We start from the raw sequence: 24,090 nt of genomic DNA on the forward strand, positions 1-24,090 counted from the left end.
GCTGAAGGGGGCGGGGCCGGGGGCGGGGCCAGAGTCGGAGGCGGGGCGGAGGCGGGGGCGGGGCCAGAGACTGACCCGGGGGCGGGGCCGGAGCAGCGGGCGGGGCGGGGTTGTGGGCGGGGCCAGGGGCGGGGCGGTCCCGGGCGGCCCCTTCCCGGCGCCTGCGCGGCCGCTCCGGCTCCCACAGTCTTGGGCGAGCAGCGGCGGCGGCGCTGGGTGTCTGGGGCCCCCGGGCCGCCCCCTCCCCGGCGCGGGGCTCCCGCTCGCCGCAGCCCGGAGGCGGCGGGGCGGTGGCGGCAGCGAGCGCTGCCCCGGCCGGGCGGCCCGGCCCCAGGTAAGCGGTGCGGGCCCGGCCGGGGCCGTGGTCGGGGCGGGGGGCTCTGCCCGGCCGGGCGAGGCGGCTGCGGGGCGAGAGGCAGCTGCGGGCCCAGAGGCAGCTGCGGGCCCGGCCCGGTGCCCTCCCGTCGGTGCCGCCGCCGGGTGCTGCCCGCTGCCAGCTCGGCCCAGGCCCCGCGGTGGGGGGGGGGAGCAGCCGCGCTCGGCCGGGTTCGGGCTGCGGGGCCGGTGGGGGCCGGCGCGGTGCAGTGAAGCCCGAGGGGCCGGAGCCCAGCGCCCGCCCGGCCCGGGCTGCCCAGCGCCGCGGGGCTGGGCCCTGCCTGCGGGGAGCGGAGGGTCCCCCCGGCCCAGGGGCCCGGCACGGCCCGACCCGCGCGGGGCCGGGGGGCTCATCCCCCCCCCCCCCCAAACCCCCGCTGGGGCCGGGAGGGGAGGGCTGGTGCCTGGGGGCTGCGAAAGGGGCTCGGGGCGCTGCTGCGGGGCTGGAAATGGGGGTGGTGCAGGGCTGGGAGCTGGGGGGGGCGAAGGGGGGTTTGGGGGGCTCAGCCTCCACTTCAGAGCCCCCAAAGGAGCCCCCGGGGCCTGTCTGGGAGCACCAGAACCGCAGCGCTGGGGGGTGGAGGCTGAGTCCTGCGTGTCTGGTGCTCCCAGACAGGCCCCGGGGGCTCCTTTGGGGGCTCCGAAATGGAGGCTGGTCCTGCGGGTCTGGGGCTCAACCCAGGCTGCTGGGGCTGGTCTCAGAGCTCAGAAAGGGGGCTTAGTCCTGGGCTTTGGTGCTGGAGAACAGGTTCAGGGGGCTGTTTTGGGGCTGGAGAAGCAGGATGGGGGTCAGGTGTGGGGCTTGGAAAGGGAAGCCAAGTCCTGTGGTTTTGGGGCTCAAAGGTGGGTCCAGGGGGCTGCTGTTGGGGCTCAGAGTCCATTTCTGAGCCCCTAAACAGCCCCCAGACCTGTGGTTGAGCTGCAAGAAGGCAGGGTTTAGCTTCCCTTTCTCAGTCCTGCATTTCCGGGCCTCAGAAAGCAGGTGCTGGGGGCTGGGAGGGAGAGGCCTGGTCTGGGGGTTTTGAGCTCAAAAAGAGAGACTAAGTCCTGCATTTTGGGGGCTTGAAAGTGGAGGCCTGGTCTTGGGTTTTTGAGCTCAAAAAGTGAGGCTAAGTCCTGCGTTTTTGGGACTTGAAAACAGAGACTCAGCCATCTGTTTTCAGCCCCAGAACCAGAGGCCAAGGGGGCCTGTTTGTGGGTGGTGGGAGGGTGGGAGGGGTGGGAGGGTGGTTGGGCTGGGTGGTGGGAGGGGGGTGGGCAGGGCCCCTGGACCCTCACCGGAGGTGGGGGTCCATGCGCGGGTGCCCCGGCAGCAGGGAGGCTGGCATGCACCAGGCCGAACCTCGCGTCTGAGATAGTCTCTGGAGCGAAAGGCGCTTTTCGGGGAGGAAACACGAGCAGACACCGTCTTCCAGTTCCCCTGTTTATTCCCCATTTGTACAAGACTGGGACTCTTTATTCAATGTGTGCATGGAGTATGTACACTGTTAATAAACTAACTGTGCAATATGTATGGAATACTGAACTATGATATTAATACGCAAGCTGTGACAGTGATTGATTTACGACCTTGTCAGTCACCACCACTGCTGTCATGAGGCCGAGCCCTAAGGAGCCGGAGCTGAGCTGCGAGGAGCCCCCGCTGTGCTCCCAGCAGGCTCCCAAGGAGGCCCAGAGCCAGGCGGGCGCAGGCAGGTCGTCCCCAGCCAGGAGCGGGGCCCCGCGCAGGGCGGGAGGGAGGCGAGCGGAGGCATCGTCCTGCTGCGAGCAGGGAGCCGGGCGGCTCCTGTCCGGGAGGAAACAAACCTCGCGGTGCTCCCGGCTTCGCTGCGGAGCGCAGAAAGGAGGCGCGAGGCCGTCGCGCGGTGTCGGCAGCCCCTGGCCAGGACACAGAGACAGGCAGCGAGGCTGGAGCTGTTACTCACCAGGGACACAACCCCCCAGGCTCCTCAGGGAGAAGGCACCGGGGGAAACGTCCCCCGGCTCACCAGGAAGCGCCTCCGAGGTGCCCGCGGGGGTGAGAGGGGCCGGGACGCAGCCCCTGCTGCCGGACACGCTGTCCCAGGCTCTGCGCGCAGGCGGCAGCGTCCCGGAGCCAGCGCTGGGGCGACGCGGGGGCGTTGGCACTGGCCGTCCCAGACAGCACTGCTGGGGCTCCTCTGTCCCTGGAAATGTCAAAAGAAAATAAAAAGAGAACAAAACAAAATAAAAAAAAAACCCCAAAGACATGAAGGGTGTTTCAGGAGAGGCCCAGCACCACCACAAGCCACCGCAGGCCCCACAACGGGGCCATTCCCCAGCGCAGCCTCACCCGGGCGCAGGTCGGGGCACCGCTGGAGCTGGAGCTGAGCTGTTGGGAGCCAGCGCTGCAAGGAGCCCGCGCGGTGCTCCCAGCAGGGTTTCCCGGAGCCAGGCGGGCGCAGGCAGGTCGTCCCCAGCCAGGAGTGGGGCCACGCGCGGGGCAGGAGGGAGGCGAGTGGAGTGCTGGGGTGAAGCTGCGGCATTTGCACTGGCCGTCCCAGACAGCACTGCTGGGGCTCCTCTGTCCCTGGAAAAGTAAAAAAACCGAAAAAAGAAAAAAAAATAGTGAAGGACATTTCAGGAGATGCCCAGCACCACCACGAGCCACCCCCAGGCACCCGGCTCGGCCGTGCCCACCCCGCCGGGCGCCCCGCGGCCCCCCACGCTCAGCACTGGGGCTGTGGCACAGACACCGCGGCCCTGCCGCAGCCTCCCCGGGCAGAGCACAGCAGCAGCCTGGGGGAAGGTTTTCGGCCAAAACAAAGAGCACTACAGGCCATAAGGACAGGCATGTAAGAGCTCTCATTCCCAAGAGTCAGCAAAAGTTAGGGCTCACTCAAAAAAACCCAATAGATTTGAAAACCGGCTTTTCCCAACTGCATCAAGCCACCTGAAGGGTATTCAGCCATGCAAACAAGTGGCCTGACTATTAATAAACGATTCAAAAGAACAGAAGCTTAGAGATAACCCCGAATCTTTGCAACAGCTCATCTCAGTGTGGACTACAAATCGTATTTCCCCATTTCCGGTTGAAGACAGTAGGGACAGACAGTTCATAATCAGCCAAGTACAGCCACAGTTACAGGCCAGACCATTCGAGGAGACCCATCTCACTAACTAGCCCCAAGCAGGGACACAAACCGATCCACGTTACCTGGTCTAGGTCCTCGGGGTGGAAAACCTGGTCTTTCCCTTGGACGCTGTTCACGTACGTGAGGAGGCTGAGACTGAGCTTTGGGTTTAGTTTTCGGCTGAAATAGGAGGAAAACACCCATTATTAATCACCGTGTATTAAAGAAAAGCCCCAGTTAAAAACTAAAAAAAACCCCAAAATCAGGCAAGACAGGTAAGTGGCATGCACAAGACAAACTCGGGAAGATATGCATCCATGTCAATGTGTTTGTGTTTAGAAATATATTTTTTTCACCTCTATCAATTCCTCTGTACCAATCCAGGACTGCAGTGTTCAATTTTGTCTACTGAAAGGTGTAAAGCAAACATCTCTGAATCAGGACTTTTCCCCAAATGCACCGCTAAAGTGAACTTTCTGTGTTTGACCAGGCATTGAGACCTCCGACGCCCCATAATTCAAGAATCCCTTGACCTGGCTAAACCCCCTCTGCCCCCATAGATCAAATAAAGCTTCCTCATGCCAAGCTCAAAGTTGAAGGATTAGCAGGGAGTCCAAGACAAACATGAAGAGATGGAGAAATCACATTTTCTATTCGAGCCCCTGAAGGATTCTTTTTCTAGTGCTGGAGAAGTGTAAGGCAGCTACTGAAAAGCAAGAGGAAAACCAAACAAAAGCCTTCAGAAGCGCATTTCTGATACAAAAAAGCCACCTGAAACAACAGTTTCTACAGACTACCCGCTGAGATTCCTCCTCAACTTTCGTTATGTCAAGGTCACGATGTACAGAGGACAACCTGGAAATTCTCAGGAACAAGAACATCTAAATCAAACTTTTGCAAGCAAAAAATGCTTTTAAAGGTATTCTGAAGAAGAGACAGATGGAATTTTCAAAACTATTTCCAAGCAGCCTGTTGGTTACTGAAGCAATTTCCAACCTTTTTCAAAATCCATTTTTGGTACAACAGTCCAGCAGCTGCTGCTGTGCTTGGTTCTTATCTTGGAAAACCAAAATAATCCATAGAAGCTACAAGATGAACACGAGCTTCCGAGTAAGATTACACAAGGACAATGGTTATAAGCTCAGTCTATCAGACTGCCGCCGAAAAGCAGTTCGTGTTAAGCAGCTCCCTTGTTTTCCTTCGAGGACTCAAGGCAACTGACAGTTGCAACTGGAGAACCCCTGAGAGGGAAAAAAGACATGAAACACCCAGGTGTTATGCACCAAATAAGTGTCTCAGTCCTCCTATCGCTTGTGCTCTATTCGGCTAGGCATTACCTTGTCTTTCAAACATTTCTAGAATCAGTACTTCAACTCCAAGAATCAGCTGGAAAAATCATCATACCTCCTTCTGGCTCATAAGATCACCACCATCTTTTACTCACACATCTTTACTGCATTAAAAATTACACCTCTGAAGAAAAACTCAAGACGTTTTGATCCTCCACTGCTCAGACTCTTACTGCTGTCAGGGTTAAATACTCTTCCCCTACCCCAACCAGAGCAAAACTTTGCTAAGTCACTGATGTCCCTCTTCTAGATCTTGTTATAACAGAAAACCGCTTTGCAGTCCACTGAACTTCTCACCTCCCACGTAAATACTTTCTCTATACCTAACCAAAAAGCAGCTCATCTCATTAGTTGCTTTCTAACCAGTACCACCCCCTTTCACAGGGAAAAACTGCCTCAGTGCTCTCTGGCGCTGCTCAAATATGTGAGCACTTCTGCAAACCTGGGCTCTGCCAAAATACTGTAACCATTAGCAGCAGCACAAGGTTCCTGTAAAGAGCTGCCAGCTACAGTCCAAGCAGCAGCTAATTCAAAGACTAAAGGAGTGCTCAGCCTGGGAGCAAGTTATGCCACAAATCTCAACCTACCGGAGCCTTGAGAACAACTCCGGAAAAGATGACATTGTCTCCGTTCGCTCCTAGAGCTCCAAAGGAGAAGGACATGGGCCTCTTTCTGCCACTGCAGTGCTACTGGTCGTGACAGCAAAAGCAGTCAGCCACAAGCCTTTCCTCAGCTTGGAACAGAATACCCTCCTCAAACAGAGGAGGACGGGCAGAAAGGGCGAGACAAGAGGCGGCTCCAAAGGCCGGTACAATTCTGTTCCGGAAATCTTCCAGGTTTAAAAGCCTCTCCAGAGTGAGATGTTTGCCACACTGATGACACGTGCACGCAAAGAACCAACTAGCCAAGCAAAGCAACCAACCAACCCCACAAAACAAAGGAAAATGAAAAAAGCACATCCCCTCACCTGGATTCCAGCAGTCAGGTTAGACGCACAGCTCAGATCGCTGCCACGCTGTCCTGGAGGCAAACAGGGACCACGTAAGCACTCTCCGAAAGGCACTCGTCAGTCACTGCCACAAAGGCATCACAGACTGACACGAGCTACCGAGCCAAAAACACCAACCATCCTAAACCGAGAGAGGACAGAGCAGCTTTCAGAGCCTTCTCTTCAGTTAAACCTGAGTCCATAAAACTTAAGTCGGCCTTAAAATACCTTGGACTTCCAGCACAGTTATGTTTAATGCACAGATCCCTCCACAGAAAAAATTTAAAGTCTATTTAAAGTCTAAAGAGATTTTAGGGGGTGAGGTGAATGAAGCCTGTATAAACACCAACCTCATCTTGAGCTCACCATTTCCAAGCCCAAAGGAAAGGGTCAAGGACTCAGTACCCTGCCTGCCTCCCCACCACCACCTCCAGGACAGCTACGGTACTGATGCCAGCAGAAGGTCAGGATGGCTTTCCGTTTACAGTGAAAAGCAAGACATGCAGCTAACGAGTGCAGAACAAGTAAAGGCACTCTCGCAACAGGCAAGGGCATCTCTCCCTCTTGCAGCAGGTCATTTTTTTTTAAGTTCGTGGTAAAAGTCCAAGCGCCTGGTCTGCACCGGATCTCTGAGACTACTCACAAACACCAGCTGTCCTGAGGTTAAAAACTAAGTCTCTTCTTTGCTGTAAAGAGAAGGTCCAACTTATCACCGCAGGTTGTGATTAGTCAGTGACAATTTCTAGTCACCCACAAAGAGAAAAAGAGCAAGGGTTACCTCAGCCAGGAATGCCGACCTGTTTAACTCCACAGCTGTCAACAGATAGGACCTGAACGGGTTTATATCTGAAACACTACACATGAAGTCCTCCGAGGTGTTCCGAGCTATACCATGGAGGTTTCATTGAAAACTTGATAAAAGACGGGGAAAAAAAACTGGAGTGATGGAAGGAGAGGGCTGAGACAAACAGTTTGTTGACTGTTTTGTAACATCACTGATGCTGGTTTGAGCAGCATCCCCTCCCCACCCACCGGTGCAATCTACTATCCTTGTTTACATGTACCAGCCATTAATGAAGGCAAGAGCACGGGAACAAACTGCTGCTGCTTTGTAACCCCTCGCAGAAATAGTTTGGGTGCCTTTTCCACCAGCTTTCTGCACACCATGTCTGAAAAGCGTGCAAGAGAAGGAATTGGGAACAGACTATCCTGTCTCCAAAAGAGTTGAGAGAGTTAAAATCCTGCCTGTTCCTCTCTTGTTCAAAAACTTCCGTGCAAAATTACTTGAACACGTAATCTAAAAGGCGGAAACCACAACAGGCTGCAGAGGCAGCATAAGGAAGGTTCAGCTGGACACCTACAGCCTATAGTCTGTTCTCTGGTCTAGAGCATTTTAAATGATTCTTCAGTCATATTACAAAAATCTATTCTCTCTATTGCAACTAAAACAGCACCGAAAAACCTATTCTGGTTTTGCATAAGGAAAATCTATTCTGCCCTAAAAAAGAAGCACTGTTTTGACTGCTGAAATACCACCTGAATGCTCAAAGCCCTTTTGAAGCCAATGAAAACAGACAGGCTTCCCAACTCGTTACGCAGCCATCATCTGCTTTTCATGACAACCTTGTTGGACCAGAAGCAATACCATACACGGCACATTTTTTTTTTCAAAACATGCTTTTGGCTGAAGAGCAATCCTAGAGCGGTTCCTCTCTGTCAATAAAAAATGGAGAAGAAACCACTGCAAAAACAACAGCTGCATAACACAGCTGCTCTACTAAAAGTTGCAGTCTTTGTAAAAGGCTGGACGTGAGCTGCGCGATATACGCGCCTGTGGAATACAGCATCAGTAAAACAGATTAAAGTGCATGATTTTTTTATTTCGAGGGCTCTTTGTTTACATGGAGGCAGCTGAATTGAGAGTCTCAGGTCATCTCACACCAAGTTTTTTGGCACGTGCAGGACATGAGCTACCACCTGGTCCAGCTTTCTTTCCTCCTTTCCCTCCTCCCACAATCAGCTCAGGAATGGGAAGACAGCATCGTCCTGGCAAGGAAATGTGAATCCTTCCATTCCTCACACAGACATAAGTTGGTACAGGGTTCTGAACAAATGGATTACGGAGTCCAAAATATTTCTGTAGACATAAGGCTTACAAGGCAAACTTGCACCTCTGAAAAACGGTGCAATCCCTTTTACTGCTGGGGCACTTCTGCCAACGAAATGCCCTTTTGCACATGCATTAGGAAACTACTATTTTGGGGGTTTTCTTGTGCTTTTTGTTGTTTTTCTTTTTAAGCCAAACCATATCCCAAAAAGACAGGCCAAAGAAAAACCTTCAGTAGTCATTTCCTGATTGCACATTAACAGCTTTTAACTTTACCACCACCCAAAGTTGCACCTGTTAAGTGTACGTGCCTTCAGCTGCGACAAGAAGGCGAGTGCATTCACATTGAAGACACAATTCATTTGTGAAATTTCAGCCATGCAATTTGATCTGTTAATTTAAGAACTGAAGCAGTTGGCAGAAGTAATGAGACAACCCAAGGTGTTCACAGAGGGGTTACCTGTGAGACGGTGCTTTAACGTAGGGTGGAATCGCAGAGGGAGAAACAGTCCCATGGAGGCAGGTTTTTCCTGGTCCCTGAAGCCCAAGAGAAAGCCTGCAGGAAACACCACCAACCTGGGCTGCTCGTCACGGCAAACCGCTGACATTCCTGCGGGGAAACTCGTCTGCTGAAAATACACTTTTGGTTCACATCCAGCTATTAAATCATTGCTGTGCCAGCATTACCCCGACGATACAGAAGGATTTGCAGTTCTAACCAGCTGCGGACTCCAGCAGCACAGATCGAGCAGGTACCGTACTCACTGCCACTACGTGAGTGAGCTCAGCTCCCGCAGCATCCCGAGATTGCTGCTTTCCAGGCTCGGAGCGGAGCCCGGCAGACGCGGGCCGGGACCTGCCGGTGCGCGGGGACCTCTGTGCTCACCGCTGGGCCCCGCAGAGCCGGCAGAAGCTTCGTCCTCTGCTCGCAGCCGCCCGGAGGCCTCTCCGCGCCGTTTCCTCCGTGCCGGACAGAGGCGGGAAGGAGCTGCCGTGCTCCGGCCAAAACCCCGCCGACGGCTCCCGGTCCCGGCCTGCACCACCACCGCCAGCTGCAGCCCCGGCCGGGCCGGGCAGGGCACAGGCAGCGGCGGGCAGGGCAGCACTGCCAGGCCGGGCACGCAGCACCTTGCGCCCTGGCAGCAGCCCCTCACCAGCAGCGCGTCCTGCTCGGCCTCCGCCGTCCGTCCAGAGCCGCTGCTCCGAGCGGGGAGCGCTCAGGTCGGCACCTGCCCTTCCGCCCCCGCCACGCTTTTTAAGGCCGGGCAGCCTGATTCACTTCTCCACGCGCAGAGGCTCACCGGGCTTTTCACCTAGAATAAAATAAAATAAAAGCATGCGTTTATGCTGCTTGGCCTCCCTCCTCGTGTTTCCATCACAGGCTAGTTGTCAGGAGCAAAACCTGGTACTGGAGGACACAGCTCACACACCTGGGGGAGAAACATAGCCAGGTTTTGGCTTTTCCTCTCCCAGCATCCACATCACACCCACAGAAAAACAGTATTTGCTGCCTGTGTAGAAAACCTGGTGGAAAATTGCAGTTTACAGAGCATGCCTTGCTCCTGATTTGGTCCTCTGACAGTCACTAACGTTTTCCTTTCACGTAAAACAATGAACTTCCATTGAGGATGAATTAGCAGCTGCCTGTTACCTTCTCCAGGGTTAAGTGTTCCTGTATTATACAAAGGCTGCAGCTGCAGTCCCTGTTTTCAAGGGCACTAAAAAAACCAGACCACCACCATCTGCTTTTTCACCATTTAAAAAATAAGGGCCAAGTCAGGACTAGCTTCTCTTTGACAGCCTGTACCTCAGGCATGTGATCACCTCCAGAAATTAGGTGCTTCTTCAGCCTATCTGTAAATCCACCTTCCTTCCGTCTGCACAGCCTATGGGAAAGAGAGCACACCTCACGGCTCAGAAAGATGCAGACTTCAGAGTACTCGTTTGGAAGCTGCACTGGGTTCAGGGCTGGGGGTAATACTCCTGTTAATTCATTGAAGAAAAGGTTGAGGCCAAACCAGAGGACTTGGAGCATTTAAAAAGCAAGAACAGCAGTGTTCTGCCACTGGGAGAGGACACAGCTACCTAGAGGCCTTGATCTGCGAGAGCTCCTAACGGAAAAGATTTTTGCAATAAGGATAGATCACTGCAAAGCAGCACCTAGTGACGAATGCTGCAATGTCTCTGGGATGTGATTTCCATGCCTGCTGCTTAGGTCCTTCATCTAACTAGACATATTATCTGCTCTTCTCACTGTATACATCAGTTTCCTTCCACAAATACGTCAACATGGCACCATCAAGTGGACCCAGTACGCCCATGTTTGCTTAGGCTGCATAACCACATTCATTCTGCACTGAGTTCCTCTAGTCTATCTAAAAATAAAACTGTATTTATCGATGAAGTACTCCAGCGTCTTACGAAAAGCCCTCTCCTTTTGTGTCACAGTTCACTCAGACTGTTTCAAGGGTTTAATTCTCTCCCCTTCTCTGGTGCCTGGCAGACCCTGCTTTGCCTCACGCGGCAACGCTTCTTCGTTACCTGCAATGCTGGCAGTGTTTTACCGTGACATTTCAAAGGCTGCAGTTACAGCCTTTCCAGGGGAACTGAACCACAGGCTCTCAGTGAAGGGAGCCGTGGCTCATATGTCACGAAATCCCGCAACCAAGAGAGATGAACAGCTGTCTGAGGAAGGGGGGGAGGCAGGAGGGGCGTTTAGTTTAGGGCCATCGTACCTGCGGCAGGGACTCTTCTCTGCGCCTCTCCACAGCGGACGAACCGGCATCCACTTGTCGTCTGACCCGTCGTTCCTGGACTGCCTGGATTAGTGTCTGCTGCTCGTTTTGGCTGCAGTCTGTTGGGAGAAAAAGTTATTCAGGGTGGGAAAACTAGAAGCAACGAAAGCCACGACTCTGTCCTTGACAAGCTGCTCCGCTACTACTCTTTCTTTCTTTCGTCCTCTGGCTGTGGAAGGCAGCCCCTTCCCTTTGGAGCGCAGCTCCGGCTCGTGGCTGACACCCATCCTCACCTCAGTCTCCGGGATTTGGGGCTGCTGCTGGAAAAGATTTTATCCTTTGGCGGATGCTGCGAGTACGCGCTTGCAACGTACCTTGTATTTCCTTGCAGGAGCATAAAACTGAAGAGGAAGACCACCCATCACATCATCTCAGCAGCTCCACTTTCTCTGCCACAACATAAAGAGCAACACTCGTATTTTTTTTCCCACTTCAAATGACAGCACAGCTTTAAGCCGTGTTCCTCCATGTTTGCCAAAGCGTTTCCAAGTCTTAGGCGTCTGGTTTTTCAAAGAGCAGGTGAAAAGCTTAGCTCCCAGTGAAATGCATGAAGTCTGAAAAAGAGGTCATCTCAGAAACCTTTTATCTAACACATCTTTAAAGAAGCTATTTCTCTCCATGTCTGGCAGCACCCGTTGCCAGTCGAGACAAGAAAAGAGCACTTGTGGGAAGGGGATGCGCTGGTTCTGCTCAGCGGAGCATCCGGAGAGGAGGACAGAGTCTCTCAGGAAGAGCCTGAAGCCTTGCCGTAAGGACACGGGACACATCAAATGGTGCACAACATACAGACAGAGCCATGAATCCACCTGATCTTCACTTTCTGACTTCTGATCTAAGGAAAATGCTAAACAAGGCAGGATTTGCTAGGTACAGTAAGTTCCCATTATAATAACTATAATAATAATTTAAATATAGTAATAATTTCTGTGGCTCTTTGATCCCCATATATATATACACACACTTGTCCACACCTAAACTGTATTTCTTCCTTAATGAAAACCTGGTAATTTTGCCCATCAGCCTGGGTGGCTTGCTCTTTACAACTCTGTAGTCCAAGCGTCTAATCCTGCAAGACAGCCTTTACAGTAAGTGGTTCAATTAAAAACTAGTTGCCTCTCTCCTACTTTCAACATCAGTTATTTTGAAATACAAAGACTACTTTTAATTCTCTCTCCTCCTCAAAGAGTATTTTCCTAAAACACAGATTTGCATGAAGAAATCTGGATAAAAATAGGCACTGCGTGACCCTGACCCCTCTCCACAGCACAGCAGCATTGCACAGAGCAGAGGGTCACTGCCAGGGGGTCTGAGTCTCTCCGCTTTGCAGCCTAACACCAAAACCTTTCTCTCTTGTTTCGTGGGAACCTCGGGAAGCCACAGTCAGGACTGGCACCTCGCTGGGCCAGAGGGTGGATAAGCAGCTGTGAGGACGGGGGAAGTTTGCAGTCCTCCCTGCTTTTTTCAGTGCACATCTGTTTCCTTATGAAAAGCATTAACAGCTGCTCCAGATGAGTCCTGGTAGTTCTAGAGACAAGCACTTCGAGGTGCTTTGGGCAAATATACCTGATCTTGCTCTGCAAAGACTTCTCACATTAGGTTAATCCACTCTTCACGTCAACTGAACAAACCAGCAAGGCTGGCAGTCCTTTGACACGGGCACCTGCCTATTGCAATAGGGATTGAAGTCACAAAACTCATTTCTCACACGCCACAGGACCTTCCTGAGAGCATCACAGACCCGAGGCGGACACCTTGGCTGGGCTGGGCCGGAGCCGACGAGCAGGGGGCGAAAACTCCCCATTTCACGACAAACCTCTGCAGCCGCCCCATCCATCCTGTCAGCACAACGTTGGACTCTGCTTCGGGGAGCCCCTTCTCCATCCTTCTTCAAAGGAAGGTGCGTTTCCTCCTTACCGGGGTTCTGCGAGAAAGAAGAGCTACACTGTAAAAAACCACTGCTATCACTGCTAGATGAAAACAACCGTGTTGTTTTAAAGGAAATAAAGCACAGAACTCAACTGCCAAGTGAACTCCTTGGTGGTCAGCTGGATCGGGCAAAGCTCCTTATCCTTCAGGTAGTCCAAAAAATTACATACTCTGATGCTTGACAAGGAGGTGGCATGCTGAGCACAAATGCCCTGGATGCTGAGACAGGTAAAGCAGTGTTTCCATTTCCAGCAACTTTTTGGGGGAACTCTTTTACACCTGAAATAAAGAAACACAGACAAGTTCATTAAATACAACCCCTGGTACATCTGATCACCTCACGATGCTATGTGCCTACTGCTAATACCTAGAAAAGACAGAAAACCTGCTGAACCTAAGGACTTCTGCTCCCAAAATGCTCTTTCCTATAAATTTATATGAACTGATGAAGAAACAGCAGCAACAGAAACAAGACCTATGTGTCACCTACCCCAATCAAGTAAGCACACCATGCCTTTTTCCCAGGTCTTACACTTACCAGTCATCATGATGAGTGCAACTATGAAACCCAGCCAGGACGCACCTGCCTAGGCCTCCTGCCCACTCACATCCATCCCTCGCACTGCCAGTGCCATGAATCAGTTTTAGTCCGCCAGCAGGGACTAAGAGGGCGCGTCCAGTTCACAGAAAATCCCAGGCCCACAGTCTTTTCTGCAGCCTTGTTGAAAGCCGGGACCCCAGAGCAGACCTTAGCTTCCTTTTGGTTCACTTTTCCAGCCCCCCCCACCCCCCGTATGCTCATGCTGGAAGCTGAGGGGGAATTGGAGGACTGCAGGGCTCAGGCCCACGGGCTCATTTCTAGAAACCCCGCTCACACCCACGGGAAGCTGCAGGCAGTTCCCACGCTCAGCAGGGACAGAGTCTTTTACATGGGGCTTCGTGGTGGCAGTGGGCAACAGAGGAGGAACAGCAAGGAGGAAGACTGCTGGCGATCAGGGCAGAGCTCTCCAGGGAACAGGAGGATCCCTCCTGGGCCTCGTGTGCAGGACACAACTGGATTTAGGTCTCTCTGGGCACACAGGGAGAGCAAAAGCCGGGGGAACCTGGCTGCCAGCTTGAGCTTTGTGCAGTGGGTCAGGACACAGGGGCAGGCAGCAGAGATCTTGATTGCACCCTCTACCCCACCCAGGGGTCCAGCCTCAGGGGGGAACCCAGCATGCTCCCCATGCAGCCTCCCCCTCAGCCCCCCACACCACAGCAGCTGGGGGCTTCCCCACTGTGTCCAGGCTCCAGGAACCTCAGGGCTCCCACACTGGCAGACCTCATTGCTCAGGCACCCTTTCCACTCAGGTTTCATTTTATGCTTGGTGGTTTTTAATGAAACATGATCCATCATCAGTGAACACTTATCACAAGGCCTTAAGGCAGTAAACACAGCTCCATGAAGTCCAGTTGCATCAGAAAGTGGAATGACTTATGGTTTGAAGGCTGGAGAAACAATCCCCATGTGTAGCTTTCTCTGCTAAAGACATGCTCTTTCCATAAACCCTCTTTGGAAGAGGTAGATAATGCCATAAGGTTTCCTGGGAGAACATCCATCAGACTGTCTCAGCCGAAGCCCAGTTCAATTACTAGTCTTGGTTTGATGCATATCAGAAAAACCAAGAGCAACACATGCACCTGGCCTGAAAGGATATTTTCCTGTTTCCACAGGCTCCAGAACAACCCCCAGTGTTTTGCATGCTCGTCACCAAATGCCAGAAGCACTGCGTTGGCATTTCCAGGAGCTAACAGGCAGCACAGCTGTTTGGGGGCCCAAGAATGAGACACCCAGTCCCTGTCCACAGCAGGCTTTTCAGACCACACTGTGGACACAGCTGCATGGAGGAGGCAGAACATGCCCAGGCCAAGCAGTGCTGCAGGAGCTTTGGGTGCCAGTGGCTGCCTCAGTCATACCCAGGCTTGAGAAGCACAAGGCTTGGCTGCGCAGGCTGACTGGAACACACCGAGCAAACATTTCTTCTTCAGCTCCAGGGCTTGGCTGAAGAGCTCTGCCCTTTTCTTAGTAGTCCCCATATGAAGGACAGGCCAAGGGCAAGATATGGCCACAGCCGTAAGGAATTCCAGCACATCTGCTAAGGAAAAAGACATCTTGGTGAAGAGTTTCATAGGTACTTACTTCTCCCACACCAAATGTCAAGGGATACAGTGAAATTCAGTGGGCTGCCTCTTAAAATGCCCTCAGAAATGCAAAACTTGGGAAGCTGATTCCATACAGACTGACACGGCTAAAATCACTTTCTTGAAAGCTGGACCTGCTCCTGCAATAGCCCCTCTCAAACCCATCTGGAACAGTTCAAGGTCCCTCTCCTTCAGCTCTCTCCATGACCTTGGCCCAGCCAGGGACCCCACCTGAAGGGCTGCTCTGCTCCTTCCACAGGCATTTGTAGGCTCTTGGCCTTGCCAGTCTCTGCAGGCATGTGCATGGAGGGGGACAGGGCCCCGCCTGAAATGCCCAGCATTACCTTTACTTACTATCATGCTTTGCAGACTCTCTCCTTGGCCTCTCTGCTTGTACAGACCAAGGAGGGTTAAAAACCTCAGTTTTATGACAAGTGTTTCTGCACTGCTAAAGATGGCAGAAGCACACTAGTGGCTTTGTTGGCTCATGCAGTGTCTTCCAGACTTGGCTTTTATTTGTCTTGTCACCACTTACTGCAGGTTTCTTCCCCTATCTTTTTCCTAGGACACAGACCACGACTTCACCTGTATTTCTACAGGGCCATAACCTGTTCACACCACAGGTGCTGCCACAAAAAGGGGGGGAGAGCAGGTCAACCCCGCGGCGCGGGAGAGCAGGTCAACCCCGCGGCGCGGGAGAGCAGGTCAACCCCGCGGCGCGGGAGAGCAGGTCAACCCCGCGGCGCGGGAGAGCAGGTCAACCCCGCGGCGCGGGAGAGCAGGTCAACCCCGCGGCGCGGGAGAGCAGGTCAACCCCGCGGCGCGGGAGAGCAGGTCAACCCCGCGGCGCGGGAGAGCAGGTCAACCCCGCGGCGCGGGAGAGCAGGTCAACCCCGCGGCGCGGGAGAGCAGGTCAACCCCGCGGCGCGGGAGAGCAGGTCAACCCCGCGGCGCGGGAGAGCAGGTCAACCCCGCGGCGCGGGAGAGCAGGTCAACCCCGCGGCGCGGGAGAGCAGGTCAACCCCGCGGCGCGGGAGAGCAGGTCAACCCCGCGGCGCGGGAGAGCAGGTCAACCCCGCGGCGCGGGAGAGCAGGTCAACCCCGCGGCGCGGGAGAGCAGGTCAACCCCGCGGCGCGGGAGAGCAGGTCAACCCCGCGGCGCGGGAGAGCAGGTCAACCCCCCCAACAATTTAACTGATCCACTAAATTGAATTTGCGCTTGAAGAGTATTCATCTCTCACACAAGCTTTCTCCAGCATGCCCAGACAGACTGCAGCTATGCTAGTAACTAGAGCAGCAAGTACTGTCCATCCAGTATTTCATTTTCCTTCAGTTTTTGCCCCTCTTGTCTCCAGTATATACTGCCTTGGTATAATTGTCATCAGCCTCTCCTCTCCACCCCCTCCCCCCCCCAACTCCACTGCAGCTTATTGGAAGTTATGCTGATGCATAAAACATGTATACCTTTCACAGCCTCATAAAACACTGCAAGGCAGCTGGTCTTATCCTTAGCATGTCATGTTTCTTCACTTGCTGGGAAGAAGGTTTCTCTGACTGACTTGTCTTGATGCTATTTATCCAGAACTGATGCCTGCAGCTGCCACCAACACAGCCTTGCTTCAGCCCTTGGGAAGTCGAGGCACACCACATTCTGACAGGGAGGTGACACAAGCTGACAGCCTGAGGACAAGACACAGGGAACAGCAGGTTCTGCAGCAACTGCTCTCTCATTTAGCCAGTGCAGAGCCTGCAGAGACACACACACCCTCCTTGTCAAGGGCCCATCTCCTTGTCAAAGACTGCTCCCTGTCCCCCCAGCTAGGCACAGACTTGCCAGGCTGATGCTCTGGCAGCTGTCAGGGTCCCCAGCAGGCCAACCAACCCTCTCTGCTGCTCCTGCTAGTGGGAAGCCTGCACAAGGAGAAACACCCTCTCCTGGTGAGGTGATCCTCACCCATGCTGTGACTTGGGGGCCTCAGGCCCTTGGAGCCAGCTCTGACTCCAGGCACTCTCTCTTCCCACTTCTCCTTGAAAAAGCAACATGCAATACACTCATTCCCTCCCCTCTCCCCCCACCTTCTCTTTTCTTCTACCTGGGCACTTCAAGCCCATTGCTTGGCCTCAAGCCAGGGCAAGTCTTCCACTACTTCAACAAGGCCCAAACATCACCCTTGATTTTTGGCTAAGTTTTTCAGGATGGAATAGCAATAACCCAATCCCACTAAGAGTGCCTCTACTACAGAGTTACTATGACACAGGACAGCATTTGGATCTAGGACACCCCCACTGACACCACTCTTCCTTCTCACCATCTTTCCACCCTCATTTGCACTCTTGCTAACTGGATTTGCACTAGCAAAGGAAGAAATGACAGCATCAGAGCAAGGCAAGTGCAACAGCATTAAACTGGAATAGGAAGAGAACAAGCACCAAACTAGCAGAGTTTCTTCCCAAAGACTCTTGCCTCTACCTTAATACAGCAGAAGCTGGCACCTTCATTTTTTGGATAAAACAATGCAGACTACTTCAGGGGAAAGAGTCCTTGTCCTCAGGAAGAGGAAGTCCTTCCCAGGAAGGGTTTCTCACACAGGAACTCCAAAGCAGCCCAGCAAGTCTAGTTCCAACAGAGAGCTGCTTCCCCTGGACAACAGCATGAAGTCACCAAGGCTTCAAGTTGTTTTTAAAGCAGTTACACACCTAAAGGTACTACAGAAAGAGACAGGATAATCCTTGACAGAAAAAGACAAGCTAACAGGACTTTCCCAAGCCAGAGCCCTCTAGGAAGGGAGCATTTCAACACCAGAAAGAGGAGCAGAATGGGAGCAGTCCCTCTGCCTCATCTTAGCAAGCCAGGGAGCAGTAAAAGCAAGAACTCAGTTCTGTCCTCCAGAGCAAGGCCAGAGCTGGAGACAAGACAGAGCGGGTGGGAGCATCGAGTCTCATGCTTGTGTTAGGCCTGTCCCTGCTCCAGGCAGGACTCGTGGATGGTTAACTTCACTAGGCCTGTGCTTAACACCAGCCCTGCTCCGAGCTGCAGCCCTTGGCTTCCCTGCTGCAGCAACCCCAGTGCTCCCCTGCATGTCCACACAGGTGACTGGTTTGTCACCCTCCCCACCCCCTTTGTGGCTGGATAACTCCATACATCCACATGTCACATCACATGGAAGGGGAGGGCAGGGGCCAGGATTCCCTCATCAGCAAGGACACAGCCTGCACACACCCACCCACCAACCCACAGCTCCAGTGCTGCCCTGCTGCAAGATTAGAGCAGGCCTCCCTTTGTGAGGGCAGGAGAGAGACAGGAAACCATGTCTTCCACACCAGTAGCCCTCAAGCACACTTCCCTCTAACCAGGCTCCAGACTGCCACGCCTCTGCAACCTGCAACAGCTTGGTTTCACTTATTTCAGCTTAACACTGGATACACTGAACTGTTTAGCAGCTTAACACCCTTGTCACATTTAACTTGCATTCACATCCAGACATCAGCCTGAGAGTGCAGCCACTTTGTAGGTCAAACCCTCCCATAGTGGAGTCTAGCTTTTCCTTAAAAAGAAAACTTCCACCCACCTGAGACACTTTCAAAGCCATTTGTCTTTGACATTGGTCTCTTCAGTTCAAGCATCTGAAGAGCAGCAGTGTCTGAAGACCCTGTCACACAACACCAAGACCTCCCAGTCACTGCCAGAACTCCTCCCCAGCACCTCACTGGATCCCCCAGCTCTTGCAGGTGCACCTCACTGGTACATGCCAGGTGTTGTCAACCACCTCACCCCCCCAGACCCCCTCACAGCTGGGACACTGAGTGGGTGGCATGCCCACTGCTAGTTACTGCTTGTAAAGCATTTCCATGTGACTGCACTAATCCCAACCCAAGCTTTGAGCTCACCACAAGAAAACCCTCTGTGTCATCAGACAGAATCCACAAGGAAACCCTGACTATCAACTAGTCAAGCATCTTGTAGTTCAGCAAGACAGGAACTCACCATGATGCAGGAGTTGAGCAGTGCTGACCCCTCCAAAAGGCCAGCCTGCCCAGAGCCATGCTTCGCACTTTCAGCTGCTTCCAGAGAAGCAAAGCCCTGCACACTGGGCAGCACAGGGTGTCCTATCATCTTACCCAGGATGTGGTAGCTGGCCCCCTTCTGTGTCCTGGGGGGATAGGCCATGTCTTTAGCCAGGGCAGCAGCAGCTCAGGCTTTTAAAACCCAGGGACTGCAGCAGTTTTCCCACAGCTGCTTCTCTCTTCTCAGCTGCAGCACTGCACATGCCTTTGGAGAGCTCCAGAGAGAAAGAACAGCATCCAAAGGGAGCTGAAAAAAGAAGAGACACTCATTTCTCCTCAAAGCATAGTACTGCCAAGCATCTGCCAAACATGGCTGTGAAGCTATCTGGCCAGACTTGGGAGTTCTTTAAACACTTTGTGTTTTGTCTTTTATTCTTCTCTGCTAGGCTTGAATACAACAACACTGCTTAATTTAGGCTTTAAGGGTGAAGATTTTTTTGAGAAGACCTGACTTAAGTGCTGGGACATTTGAAAAAAACTATCTCACCTCCATCTCAGAAGGCACAGGCATAGTCAAGGAATGACTCTGAACCAGTTCTGTCATTGAAACTAGTTTTCGTGACCAGAAAACAATGCTTTTGAAGAACTCCCTCCTGAGCTGGTAATTTAAACATCTTCCACAGCCTCCCCACCTTCTTCCCCCCAACCCCCCACATAAAACAGTCTTTCCTGCAATGTAACTACATGCAGTAAACAAGCTAAATTAAAGATGAACTCAAGCCCCTTAAGCTGCAGAGATTCTACATCTGACCAGCTTTTGTGGCTTAGCACTCTTTGCTTTCCAAGAAAGGAGACTGGGAGTTTTTAAGCTTTTCCTGGTGGGGCACTGTTCTCCTTTAAAGAGAACAACCGAAGAAGCATCCCACCCAAAGCTGAAGGACACAGCTTTTCAACAGGGACTCCTCAGGAGATCAGGAATATTGACCCCTCAGATAATAATACAACTCCTAGCAAGAAACACTCAGCCCTAGTTAAATACTTACCTCTGAGGGAACAGGAAACACAGAAGGACTCCAGAAGGGAAGAGGAGCTCAGAAGTCGGGGTGATCTGAACACACACAGAAACAGAGGCAGCCTTCACACAGCTACAAGCCTACAATAACAAGACACCACAACAACAAATTTATTAGTTACCTCACAGAGAGCTTTACACAACATTAAACAGACAAAACACACCCACCCTGAAAAACAAAAAAACAACCACAAAAAAACAAAACACCCCACTCTTCCTCCAGGACACCCAAGGAGAACAAGCTCCCCCTGACCGAGCTTAAATGCAGCCCTCTGGCCAATGGGTGGAGGACGGGTGGGTGGAAGCCCCAGGTGAGTCTGGTCAGCAAAGCCGCAGCTGAGCCTGGTCAGGGCAATTAAGGCCTCCTGGTGCACCAAGGAGCCCAGTGCCAAGGCAAGAAAGCTCTTCCGTGTGAAAAGTGACAGTCCCTTGGAGCACCTCACATGGAAGCAAAGCTTAACCAGGACAATTTTGTTGGGTGGGTAGATCTTCTAAGGAGCTGGTGTCACCTGCCCCCAAAGGCCTTTGGTACGATGGTCGTGAAAGCCTCCTTTGATACCTGCTGGTGTTGGGTGTCGAGAGCCTTCCCAGCACTTCCAAGAAGCTGTACCTGCCCAGATGTGCGGCGCGAGCAGACAGTAATCCTCCTCTTGCAGGTGCCATGCATCTCGCTGTCTGTGGCTCAAGCACTCCCAGCAGCAGAGGTGGTGCCTCTGCATTTCACATCCCTCACAGATTTTTCTTTCCTGAGACTTTGTCCAGGCGTTTTTGGGACCCATGTAAACTGTTCACATCCAGCCAGAAATTCCAGCATCTAATTATGCATCATGTGAAGAAATATCTCTTGCATGCTTTGGGCCTGGCCCTCGCTAGCACTGCTTAGGGGCTTTGTTTAGTCCCTACAATACAGGAAGCAGAAAACAAACAATCTCCGGTCATTTTCTTCTCTGGCAGAATATTTTGGTGCTTCCTCAGAAAACTCTAAACCTCTCTAGCTGTTTTCGTTGACCTTTAAAGGCTTCACCATGCCATTCTTGCCTGTGCTGTCAAGACCCTGACCACACCCAGGTCCACATTGCCTTGACCAGCCTCACCTGGAAGCCCCAGCCACGCCCCCTCTGCCCCTTGGCCTGAGGGCTGTATTTAAGCTGAGTCTTGGGGGTGGGGGCTTTGTTTGGCTGGTGTTGGGGGTGTGTGTGTCTGCTGGGTGTTGTTTCTGAGGTGTTGTTTGTGTTGTGTGACTTGTTTTTAATGTTGTTTTTTCAGTTAAGTTTTAAAGCTGTCTAATTGTTGTAGTTTCTGGGTGGTTTTTGGAGCTGCCTTGTGGTGTCTTTTCTGTTTTTGGTTGTCTTTTTTATTTCTGTTTAAGTTTTGGTTTTCTCTCTGCTTTCTTTTTCCCCAATGTTAATTTGTCTTGTTATGTAGGCTTTCAGTTTGGATGTGCTAGTCTATGTTTTTCAGGGCTTGGGTGGCTGTGTGTGCTACAGTATTTTTGTGATATGAAAGTTTTTTTGAGGTGTTTGCTACGTTCTGCAACATCTAACCTGTTTTGTAGCTCAGTCATGCTGGTTTTTGGTCAGGTGTGGTAAAAGATTTTTTTCACTCTTTTTGAGTAGCCTAAGGGAGGCTGGGAGTGTTTTTCTTTTCAAACTTGACTTCTCCATTACTGTGTTTCTTCATTTCTCTGAAGGTGTTTGAAGGTCTTATGGAAATGCCCCAGGTAAGAGCTTAGGTGCTGATATGCTATCTCCCAGGAATGGTTGGTAAGCTACTATTTACTTATGTACCTGAAAGAGTATGAAAGCCTTGGTTGAACTGAAATAAATGCTACCTTAAAAGCTGTGTGTGCTTAGCCCCCATAACAGGGCCTGGCCCTAGGGTCCTGCTGAGAAGTTCAAAGCCAAGTCAGAGTGAAAATGAACATATTTAATATCACATGTGCAGCGTTTCTAGCTGGAGCTGGGTGCTGCTGAAGAGGGACCCTGAACAAGGACATCCTGGGGCAATTGTAACTGTTCAGTCTAAGTTCTCCACTCCTCATGTGGTAGCTGGGACCACCAGCAATACTCAGGGGTGGGGTCTTCCTGTTCCTCCTTGGGTCCCATTGCTGTCCCTAGGCAGGTGGTTTCTTTCCTCTCCCCTGCTGCTGTGACTTGTGCTGAGGGATGTGCCTTTGTTCCTTGTGGGGTCCTGCCCTTGTCTCCCAAGGTCCTGAGGAGGAGGTGGTGATTCCAGGCCACCCCAATGGACCCTGTCCCAGCAGGGAGAGGAGGCTTTGTTTCTCAAGGTCCTGATGCCCAGGGGCACAGGCCTTATGTCCAAGTCCTGACATCCTCCCTTTCAGAGTGTGAGGCACAGGAGTGCAGACTGCTTGTGACTTTCTCCTCTTTCCAGCCTGAACCAGCTCTGGGGCCCTCTTTCAGCTAACATGATGAGTCACCTGAGTGTGGCTTAAGGCTTCAAGCAAATCTAGCTGCTCCTGCTAAGCAAGTCTCTTAGCAGTTGTGCTAAGCAGCTACCCTGGACAGCCCCAGTCCAGTGCTCTTTAACAGGAAATACTCCAGGTGTTGAGGTGTCAGAGAGTGGGTTGTGCCACTTGACCACTGAGGACAAAGCAAACAGTCTTTCCATGCTCTGCTTTTTCTGTTTGTGCAACAGTTTGTCACTTTCCCTTGATGCATGTTCTTAAGAGCTGAAGAGTGATGCTTCCAAGCAGGGAATCTGGGCCTGTTGCAAACAGGGCATGTCAGAGCCTTCCAGGTCTGTGGCTTCTGACTCCCTTCAGGGTTTTTCTTGCATGTCTCAAGAAGAACACTGGAAAGAAAAGAAGTCTTTATTTGTTGTTTCTGTGGAAAAAGAGCAAGTGTCCAAGTAAAGCTAAGAAGGTGTTGCATGTGTTTGCTGCTTAGACTAGCTTTATGGGTATGTAGAGTGAAGTACTGTTTTGAAACTCCAACGTATGGTTTCCCCAGAAAGAACAAATGGAGCTGCTTGTTGTGTCTGAGGTGTCCCTGGCAGAGCTGATCACTTATTGAATAGGGTTATTTGGGAAGAGATGCTTGGTTTATTTTAAACTCTTTAAGACTTCACTTGATGCCCAGTGCTGCTGGTGCCCACAACGCTGTTGTGTCCTTGTTGGGAATTGCTTCTGAGTCCCTTGGAGTGGGAGGGGAAATGGGGCAGGGACTGTGTCAGAGCAGCAAGTGGGAGCTGGAACTGGCACATGGCCTTCTTGCTCTGTAAGAGAAAACAGTCCTTTGGAGTTCCTGTTGTTATCCCAACTGGAATGCAGGTACTGAAGGACAGGAGTAAGCAGTGGCCTGGAAGAGACCATCCAGGCTCTGCCTGAATGAGCAGTAGTTGGGGGTAGTTGCATTAGGATGTGCCATCTCTTTTAACTTCATGTTAAAAATAAAAAAAAAAAGTCTAGGGAAAGGCTTCCCAGCCAAAAAGTGTCAACTAATGACCGAGTAGCAAAAGCCTCAGGCAGTGAAGGAGCTTCTCAGCACTGTCCCCTCCCTGGGCACCTGTTGGTGTTACTCCCTCTTTTGCCCTAGGGGCCCTTTGCCTCAGGCTGCCTTTCTCCTTCCAGGAGCTTCTGGAAGCTTCTGGGGCTGCCTGTGGGGCGGGGCTGCAGCTGATTGGTGGAGGGGTGGGGCTGGTGTGAGCTGGTGGGGGGGCTGTTGTGGGGGAGGGGGGAGTGACAGGAGCTGCCTCAGGGAGTGGGGGGGGGCTTCCCCCAGGCTGCGGGGGGGCTGGGTGCCTCTTGCAGGGGGTGGCTGCCCCGGGCCGTGGGAGCCCTGCTGTGCTGGAGGCAGTGGGTGGCCGGGGAGGAGGAGGTGGGGCTGTGCAGCACCAGGGGGGAGGAGCTGGGGACACCAGCCCCTTTGCAGAGCTCTGCTGAGGTCAGTGCCTGAGCCCGGGGGCAGGGCAGGAGGGACAGCTGGGGACAAGGCTGGTGAGAGGCCTGAGCTGGGGAGGCTGTGAGCTCCTGCCTCCCGGCAGCTGCAGCAGGGCTGCTTGTGCCTGCTGACCCGAGGGTCTGGGCAGGGCCCTGTGCCCAGGAGCTGAATGGGGCAACAAGCCCTGGTAGGACAGTTGGGAAAGCAGCTGGCTCTGGAAGGGGCTCATGCAGCTTTTGCATTTGGATGTGTGATGTGCTGAGGGGGAGCAGCAGGTGACAGTGCCTGGGGGCTCCTT

The 24,090-nt window shown here is 52.6% G+C and overlaps 2 long non-coding RNA genes across 3 annotated transcripts; one reads left to right on the top strand and one right to left on the bottom strand.

Annotated features, from left to right (window-relative positions):
* Positions 1-169: 169 nt before the first annotated feature.
* Positions 170-12,965, top strand: LOC135328119 (uncharacterized). Of its 2 annotated transcripts, none has more exons than XR_010388849.1 (3): positions 170-334; positions 3,852-11,573; positions 12,421-12,965. It is a non-coding gene; the product is annotated as an uncharacterized LOC135328119 (long non-coding RNA). The 2 variants fall into 2 exon arrangements; XR_010388850.1 differs by having other exon boundaries at positions 3,958-11,573; positions 12,421-12,964.
* LOC135328118 (uncharacterized) lies at positions 1,785-2,919 on the bottom strand. Its single transcript, XR_010388848.1, has 3 exons — positions 2,687-2,919; positions 2,364-2,540; positions 1,785-2,253 (listed from the first exon to the last, which is right to left on the bottom strand). It is a non-coding gene; the product is annotated as an uncharacterized LOC135328118 (long non-coding RNA).
* Positions 12,966-24,090: the final 11,125 nt, after the last annotated feature.

The sequence above is a fragment of the Dromaius novaehollandiae genome, chromosome 4, assembly GCF_036370855.1.
Source record: "Dromaius novaehollandiae isolate bDroNov1 chromosome 4, bDroNov1.hap1, whole genome shotgun sequence".
NCBI classification, from domain to species: Eukaryota; Metazoa; Chordata; class Aves; order Casuariiformes; family Dromaiidae; genus Dromaius; species Dromaius novaehollandiae.